The sequence below is a fragment of the Echinops telfairi genome, unplaced genomic scaffold (genome assembly GCF_000313985.2).
Source record: "Echinops telfairi isolate 266 unplaced genomic scaffold, ASM31398v2 ScPeMD7_655;HRSCAF=1070, whole genome shotgun sequence".
In the NCBI taxonomy this organism is placed as follows: Eukaryota; Metazoa; Chordata; class Mammalia; order Afrosoricida; family Tenrecidae; genus Echinops; species Echinops telfairi.
The window spans coordinates 18,926,790-18,936,001 of NW_022104553.1; the positions used below are offsets into that span (position 1 = coordinate 18,926,790).

Genomic DNA, 9,212 nt, shown 5'->3' on the forward strand with positions numbered 1-9,212 from the left:
CATATCCTACAAGTATGAATAAAGCTCCACATTTCATGTTTATTCCGCACTAGTTAAAAATACAACCGGAGAAACCCAAAAGGTAAGATAGTAGATACTTTTATAAATATATACTTGGCTGTTCCTCAGTAAGACCTTGTAAAACGTAGAAAATGTCAACTCTAATCAAGTTATTCTTACAGGAGACCACAGAGGTGGGAGGGACACCAGACTGAAATGAGGGAGAAATGTATTCCACAAATCTCCACTGAATGGTCGGTCACTATGCACCAGGCCTGGTGCTGCTGTTAAGTAATGCATACATGCACTCTTCATGTTCGTGAGGCTGTGGCGAAATGAGTTCTTTAATAAGATCATTTGCCTTGGTTCTTTAGAAAACCAGCTTAAACACTGAGGAATTACCTTTGTTACAGTTTTGTACCACAGAAGGCTTGTTCTTTTTTTTCCAGGTTGGTTGACATTTCCTGGGTAAGGAGCAAACAACTTGGGACTTGATACATTTTACCATGTCCTGGGTTATAGGGATTGATTAATGCCTATGCCTGTGCCCTAAGAGAGCTGCCCAGCACTGCTACATTGGCTAGGAGCTGGGCCATTTAGCAATGGAGAGGCCAATGGCAAGTCGCTCTAAGGCAGCAGAAGCTAAACAACTAATGATTGGGCAGTGATCCTGTTCCCAACGCTTGTCTTTCTTGTTCCATAGACCACCATCAAACTTCCCCAAAACACTCTCACACAGTAACTGGACACTTCCAGTAATCAACACTCCAACTATTGGTCTATGTAAAGCCATTCTACTCTCTTCCCCCAGAAAGGGAAAGAATGATCCATTACAATGGGATAACGGAGCCCATTACCTCTAGAAGCAGGTCAGCTGCTGCACTGGCTGAGGGATTTGCTACCTTTCTCCTAATGTAACTGCACTGTTAAGAAATCATGAGGAACACCACACACCTTTATAGGAGAGGGTCCTGCACGTAGTTGACCTTCAAGGTAACAAGATGACTATAATTTAAGATGTACAGTACTAAAACCTACACATACAGTTTTCTTGGAAGGAACATGGTTCTAGCTCATTGGGGATACTGAAATTTTGATAATATCACAATACATAAAATTAAAGTCTATTTGCAGTCCTTAGGTGATACAAATAGTCAGTGCCCTTGGCTTCTAACCAAACCTTGGATGTTTATGTGCACACAAAAGCCAAACAATCTACCTCCAAAATCCATCACTGAAAATTCTATGCAGCATAGTTCTCTGATATACATGAGGCTGCCATGATTCACTGACAACTAGTTAAAGTCTACATTTTATGATATCAAGGAAGAAGTCAATTGACAAGTCTCCTCCTGGGAACAGAAGGAGCTTACTTTATTATGAAAATAAAAGAAACTTTAAATAAGAGTTATAACAATAGATGAAATCAAACATTTAGAGAAGCTCTGGGTAAGAGAAAACAGACTGTAAGAAAGTTAGTTTCCCATGGGGCAAAGAAAGCCAAGATGGGAACGGACATCAGAAGATTAGCATTATCCAATGACGTAGGGAAGGTGCCAGTCAGTAGATGGAGTAACCTCAAAATTCTCTCTTTGAAAGGTGGAATGTCAAAACAAGGGAGATGGGTTGTGAATAAGGGAAAGGTTTTTCGTTAAAAAAACAAAAAAAAGTCTCAAGAAAAACAGCAAGACATAGTTTAAACAATAAAGATCTGATTGCAGAAGAAGCAACGGAGTGTGTTTTTCTCTAAAACCAGCGATGAAAAAGAGGTTCCACATGGGAGAGGGACACACAGAGGCACTATACTGTATCCTCAGACACCCATCAGAGCATCAATGGGTATTAGGATGGGACTTGCACACTCTTCCTCCCCTGATGGTTTTCATCTACTCACCTGAAGAGGTTCGACTATGGATTTGGTCTTCTAACCTCCACGGTGGTTCTCCTCGTTCCAACCGGGACAGTGCTTCTGGTTTGCTAACTCGGTACCCTGTTCATGGGAAATGACAGAAGACTTAGACACACACCAAACCGGACTTGAGTTTTGGGACATATCAAATTCCACACTCACACAGTAAGGTTTTTCTGTGAGCAGCAGGGAGTATATACCCACTCATCTAGGACCAGAGAACAGACTGAGAGTCTACCACTTCAAGGCTCACAAACACTTCAAAGCTTTTAATAGCCGAAGAAAGAAAAGTCACTTGGCTAGGTGCCCTCTGAGACTGACAGGGGAATATCCTCACCCACTGATACCAGGTTGCTGTAGTTCTCCAGCATCACGTCCTGGTACAGGTCCTTCTGAGCTGGGCCCAGGAACTGCCATTCTTCCCATGTAAACGTCACAGCTACATCGTTGAATCTCAGTGACACCTGTTACAAAAGGGTCCTGTTTAGTGATTTCCTTCTGATGCTTCAACTGAAATGGACGAGAGGTGTTTGGGTCATTCTCTTCATACAGATTGCATTCTATGTACCTTATAGAAAAAGCAAAATTGTCAGTAACTGTGCATCCACTCAGCCATCTGTAATATAGAACAATCAAGTAAATCCTCTTGTTGCAGCTAAATGCCACAGAGCAAGAAAAATGGGGGCCTTGGAGCCGGCTTGCTGGGTACTTAACGGGGAATTCCTGCTAGAATTGCTGAACCACTGACCTATAGCCACGAGGACTGTGGGTGGAGGCTGACTGGTGAATCCAAGTGTCTATGGGTATCTATCGGCAGAGCTAATAGAATATTTTTTAACAAAGCAGGACATGGAGCCACAAGGGTATACCTTGCGCCCATAGGTATACCCGGGGGCATGGCTGGGAGGAGAGTGCCCGGATCGAACAACTGGATCCTGAGTGTTTCTGATTCTGAATTGTAACATGACTTCCCTAATGTGGTAGTTACATAATCTCGTGTCAACTTGATAAACCAAATGAAGGGGTGGAGTCTAGCCTGTCAATTTGGTCACAGCCCGATGGCACCTACTTGTGGGAGTGGCCTTCTCATAAGAAGGGTCCTGGGAACCTCTCCCCTCTCTCTCTGCTTCACCTTCCTGTTGATGAGCCACTTCAAAGAGCACTGGAGATGCCTCCACTGCCTTTGGATCTACAAGACTTTGCACCCAGTCAGTGATCTTCCTGCATTCTGCCTCATTGCGTGTGGCTGCGTGAGTCTGAAGAGGGATTTAAGGACTAGTATCAGACTTAGGGAGTAGTACTGGACTTAAGGACCTGATGTGAACTGGGCTGGGATGTTGCTTGATACATAATTACTTCTTGATATAAATCTCTCTCTTACACATATATGAGTGACCCTGGATTAGTTTCTCTGGTCAACCTGGTCTAACATAGCTAATAAACTCCTTAATTGTGAATATTGTCTGTGAGTTCTGTATGGCCATTGCAATGAACGATCAGACCCTGTAAAGAAGTAGAGTGTGCTGTAGGAGGATCAGAACTGCGTGTCAGAACTGGTTAAAAAAAAAAAAAAAGGTGGACAGAGGTATAGCTGACCTCCGCCTTACAGAAATCAGCCATGGGTTAATGCTGATGGTGAGTCTCCTCTTCCCACCTTTTGAAGTTAAAAGTCAACCAAATGCCTTATAAACAGTAAAAACAAATTTTAGTTCTTTGAAGCCTCTTCAATACCTACAGTATTTCTGCTCCTGCAGCACTAGATAACTAAGATATCACACCTACCCTTCACCAGGTTTGGGACAGTAGTAACAGCCTATGTGATTGTAGCACAATATAATAACCCAGGAAACATACACTCATACAACCAGTCTACCCTGTTCAGGCTTACCGTATTACCAGACCTCCTGGTGTGGGTGTGTTTCCTTAGTGCTATACAATGTTGTCATACGTAGAGCCACATGGCCACTGTATACAACACAGTGATGGGTGCACAACTGGAAAAATGCTATTAGGTTACTGAACTGTGCAAGACACAGATCTTCCTTCTGCCTAAATCAATTCCTATCCTGAAAATTATGATTTTCTTACTTGTCATTGAGAAATATTAAACCCAAGTTGCTAGCTAATGCTAGCAGGTTCCATCTATCACATACCATATTCCAGTTATTAGTAACTCAATGATTTGTAAAATTTTCCTTTTATTGTGAATCAGGTGAAAGTTTACAGATCACCAGTTTGACACTCAACAATTCATACATGTTTGTTATGACTCATTTTTTGCAATCCTCTTAATGTACCATCACTTATCCCACTTCCTCCCTATGATTCCTTTTTTCTTTCCTTCTTATTTCATCACAGTTTGACCTTGTCCTTAGGGAAAATGATGCCCTTTGACTTTAAATGGTTATTTGTGGGAAACTAACCCTGAGAGAAATATGATGGGGACTATATTCCCTAATTTATAGCAGAGGGAATCTGGAAAACTGGTATTCTACAGTAGGAAAGCCTCCACTATGGTAAGTTAGAGGTAACGTCCAAGTACATTATTCTAATTTAAGTATTATTCCCACAGATTCTCCCCCTAAAAGCTATGCTGCCTTAAAGGGAGCACATGGTTGATTTTATCTCCCTACAGAAGCAGACATCCGTTTCTCTCTTCCCAACGCCCCCCACCACCCCCATACCTTCCCCCAATGCAGGTATCAGGTTTCCTCGCCTGTGAGCTTAGGGACCTTGATGTCGATACCACCCACCTTGTGACACATGTAACTGCTGAATATGCATATCTTGTGGCTACCTATAAATGTCCAAGATAGTAAAGGTTCTCTCTCACTTCTCCCAGTCCCACGTGGTCCATCAAGAGGAGCTGAGGTGAGCATCCTACCATAAAATGGGTCTGACTCCCTTATTTTACTCTCTCTCCTATCTTTCCTATCCTCTATGATAATCTCCATATATTATCACCGTACAAGTGTGCCTACTGGCCCTTCGGTTGTTGGAGGCTGGCTGCCTCTGACGATGAGTCTAACACACGAGTGAAGGGTAACTAAAGGCCGCCAGTCTGTGTCTGATCAGTAAGGCTGGTCTCTTGTTATTCTGAATTTTGTTCTGTTTTTCTTCCATTCCCCCAGGGCCTTCTAATGTGATCCTATTCAGAGCACTGGGTAATGGTGGAGGAGCACCATCTAGTTCTTCTAATCTCACAGTTGTGTAAACTTACTAGGTTTGCAGAGGCCCTAAGTCCATTAGACTAATTGTTTCCCACATGCCTTATAATTCTTGCCCTTCTTGTTTCTTCTGGAGGGGGAAAGATCAATAGCTGCACCTCAGATGGCTGCTCACAGACTTTTAAGAACCCAGTCCCTACTCACCAAAATAGGATGTAAAACATTGTCTTGTGAACTATGTGATATGACAACTGCCTTGGTGTCCCCCAAGGCGATGGCTCTATCAACAATTTAATGCTAATCCTATGACTGATATTTCTGATCCTGCTTTGCCTGAGGTTGAAATCAGTGTATAAGCTTTATACACTCCAGCTCCATTTCCAAGTACACTTTTCAGATGAGCAGATGTTTGAGAGACCTCTACAAATCTACCAGGGAGCGGAGGAAAGCATGAAACAAAGCAAAAGTCACCTGCGGCTCCATCATTTTCTTTGGTTTTCAGGAAATGGCCAGCAACGGGGATGCTCTGTCTTTGTGTCTTCTGGGTCAGCTCTAAATTTCTGTTCAGAAATCTCCGTCTCTGGTGAAGGCCGTCCCTGGAAATGGCAATCCGCAAATCCGCGAACCTCTGCCTCCTTCCTTCCGTGGATTCTCCTACTGCTGGGCAGTCACAACCTAGAGGCTGAAGGGAAAATTCCCTGTCAGTGGTACAATACAGCGGAGACTTCGACTCATGTGTTTTGGACGTATTATCAGGAGGGGCCAGTCCCTTGAGACGGGCATCGTGCTTGGTACAGTAGAGGGAGCGCAAAAAGGAAGCCCCTCAAGGAACTGGACTGGCACAGTGGGCAACAAAGGGCTAGTGCAGGGCCAGGCAATGTTTCCACTGTGCATCGGGTCGCTGTGCCAGCACGTAACAAGTGTCTGCGGAGTAAGTTTGCTAATTCTCGTGACGCCCTAAAGTCAGTGTCTAGCCACATGCGTGACTGGATGACTGCCACACACATAATACTGAGGAAGGGCGCGTGACCTCCCTGCCCCCCGTAAAAACGAGCCCAGGCTATAACTAGCCATTGTGATTGATGTGGTTTCAATAGTTTCTGTTGAAAAGTGGTTGACACTACATCAGTCATAATGGCTAACTGCACAGCAAACTCTGAATGAGAGAGTAGGAGGGCTTCCTATACACACGAGGATGGTAACTCCCTTCAGGGGTGAGGTCTGGCCACAGCTGGGAACATTGGGTGCTGGCAATGCCCTAAGGTGTGGTTGGGCCCCTCTCCCCTCACCTCTTAGATATATATATTTAGAAAAAAAATCTAAAAAGAAATGAAGGAGCGACAACAGAAAGGCCTCTTCTTTGAAAAGATCAGTTGTGGGAAATTCACACGGAGAGAAATAGGACGAGGACTAGACTCCCCAACTTATCACAGAGGGAATCAGGAAAGCTGGTATTCCACGGTAGGAAAGCTTCCACTTTGGTAGGTTAGAGGTAAAGTCCAAGTGCATGATCCTGCTTTAAATAGCATTCCCACAGTCTCCCCTAACAGAGATGCTGCCTTAAAGTGAGCGCATGGTGGATGCTATCTCCCTACAGCAGCAGACACCCCGTTGCTCTCTTCCCTCCATGTCGCCCAGCTCCCCTCATCCCTTCCCCCAATGCAGGTATGAGTTTTCCTCACCTGCGAGCTCAGGGACCTTACTGTAGTTACCACCCGCCTTGTGACACACGTTTACTGCAGAATATGCATGTCTAATGGCGACCTATAAGTGAGTAGATGCTCCTCTCTTCTCCCACCACCATGTGGACCACCAAGAGGGGCTGAGGTGAGCATGCTACCCTAAAATGTGTCTGACTCCTTTATCTCAGTCTCTCTCCTATCTTTCCTCTTCTCGATGATTTTACTATAATCTTTATATATTGTCGCCATACAAGTGCGCATACAGACCCTTCAGTTGTTAAGAGGCTGGTTTCCTCTGACAACTGCTCATGGGAATTGGACCCAAAATGACTAAGTGAATGATTAATAGCTGGCATCCCAGTTGACGCTGACCTATTAGTGACCCAATAGGAAGAGTAAAACTGCCCCCTGGCGGATTTTTGAGGCTGGAAATCTTCGTGCAAGTAGACAGCCTCTTTTTTCTCCCAAGGAGTAGCTGGTGGGTTTGAATTGCTGACCTTGTGGTTGGCACCAGAGCCCTTCATTTCGCTGCTAGGTTTGATCTTTCATTGCAAAGACCACACAGAACTCACACTACACTCAGAATCATGAAGTTTAATAGAGAAGTACTAAGTTACCATTCAGAATCAGGGAAGAGTAAGGATACAGATCTTTGGTCAAGACAGCTTCTTCTCAGCCCCACCCACAAGTGTGCCCCTCAGCCCTCAGAGCCGTAGGCCAGTCTGGCCTCTGCCAGCTTGAACAGGTGTGAAAAGGCGCTTTAGTTTTCCTGATGAGTGCCCAGAGGCACAGCACCCCACAAGCCAGTTCCTGCACAAAAGCCCTCATCTTAACTTGCTATGTGGGTTGGGAAGTCTACCACTCTGCCACGCTCTGACTCCTAGTTCTGTTGCTGCTGCTCTGCTGATGTTCCAGCTGCCATCTGGATCCATGAGGGTCACTGTGCAGGGATCTTGGGCCCAGAGGACACGCTCCACTCCTGGGTCTTGCTGGTAATAAGATCCCTCCACCTGCTTCTCAGAGGACTCATTCTATACACCTCAGGATGACAGGCCAGGGACACCTGTTCTCAATTACTCCCAGGTGAATCCTATCAGTATCTTTCCCCACCTTCTTACCAGACTCGTACAGGGAAAGGCCCTTTAGTGGGAGTTAGAGACTTTCGTTGGAAGAGCCACAGTAAATAATTCACTGGCCCTGACGCTGAAACAATGGGCTCAAACCTAAGAACGATGATGAGGCAGGCTCAGGACCCGGCAGTGTTTCATCCCGCTGTACACAGGGGCGCTAGGAGTCGGAACCAGCCCCATGGAGCCGAATAACAAAGACAACGCACAGGGACTTACTAAGAAATGGGGGTATGGGCCAGTTTGCCAGAGGGATAAACAATTAGCAAAGTCGAGATACTGTCGGCAATGTAGAATGTGTGCATGTCTGTGAACCTTTGCTGGCTGGAAGGTCTCTTGTTACAGAGATTCAAACAATGGACTGTTGTTCAGTCTGTGGTAGGAAAGAAGCCACAGACAAGATACGAACCAATTGGTCCCTCCACCTGTACTTAGGCAATGCATGCATTGGAGGAGAAAAGACAGGATTATCTAACTCAAGGTTTTCCAACTACTGCCCAAGGCCTGGACTGGCTTGTGCACCACCAGTTAAGGTTTGACTCTCAACCCAACCACCAACCAGCCAGAGATCCCAGGCAGAGCACCCCAGCCCTGTATCAATACAAACTCTGAACCTGGTGTCCATCCTCGCCCCCAACATGGTTGTAGCCACATATTAACTCCCCAATTAGATGTCGCAGTGCCACCTCCACTCCTTACAGTGAGTCACAATGACCCCAGCCCTGATGATTGGGGCGTCCTTGTCCGTAATACAAGGGAGCACCAACCTATGTCTTCCTTCTGTTGAATGCCCAAATTCCGGCCATAAATTCCAGCTACGCTCTGTGAGATCCAGCCCATATCCAGATGGGTCCTAAGGGATGGTTGTGTAACTGAAGGGAAGAAATTAAGAGGCAGACAAAAAATTTGGGGTGCTCACCTCCTCCATGGCATCAGGTCCAAGACAGCGAGAGAGAGAAAGAATGTATTCTTACACCAACTTATATAGTCTTGGGGCATTCAAGCCTCCATAATTACAGGTACCCACATACATAACCAAGTGGGCTGTACCCTAACCTTACAGAGCCCTGAGCTCATTGGAGGAGTAACCTAACACCAGTGCTGGGGGCAGGTAAGGGGAGTGACTGTCCCCTGAGCAGGGAGAACAGTAGCAACATGTCTGCTCCTACAGATAAAACTGCCGGCTGGATAGCAATCAGCCCCGTGCTTGTAAGAAGTATCACATGTAAGGTAGCACTATAATGGGAGGATATTGTGGGGATGATTATTCATTATGAGAATGTGACTGGGCCTCATCTCCAACTCACAAATATGAAGGCCTCCCTCC

General features: G+C 45.4%; 1 long non-coding RNA gene across 1 annotated transcript; it reads right to left on the reverse strand.

Annotated features, from left to right (window-relative positions):
- Nucleotides 1-1,900: 1,900 nt before the first annotated feature.
- LOC123521970 lies at nucleotides 1,901-5,752 on the reverse strand. Its single transcript, XR_006680298.1, has 3 exons — nucleotides 5,548-5,752; nucleotides 2,247-2,373; nucleotides 1,901-1,990 (listed from the first exon to the last, which is right to left on the reverse strand). It is a non-coding gene; the product is annotated as an uncharacterized LOC123521970 (long non-coding RNA).
- Nucleotides 5,753-9,212: the final 3,460 nt, after the last annotated feature.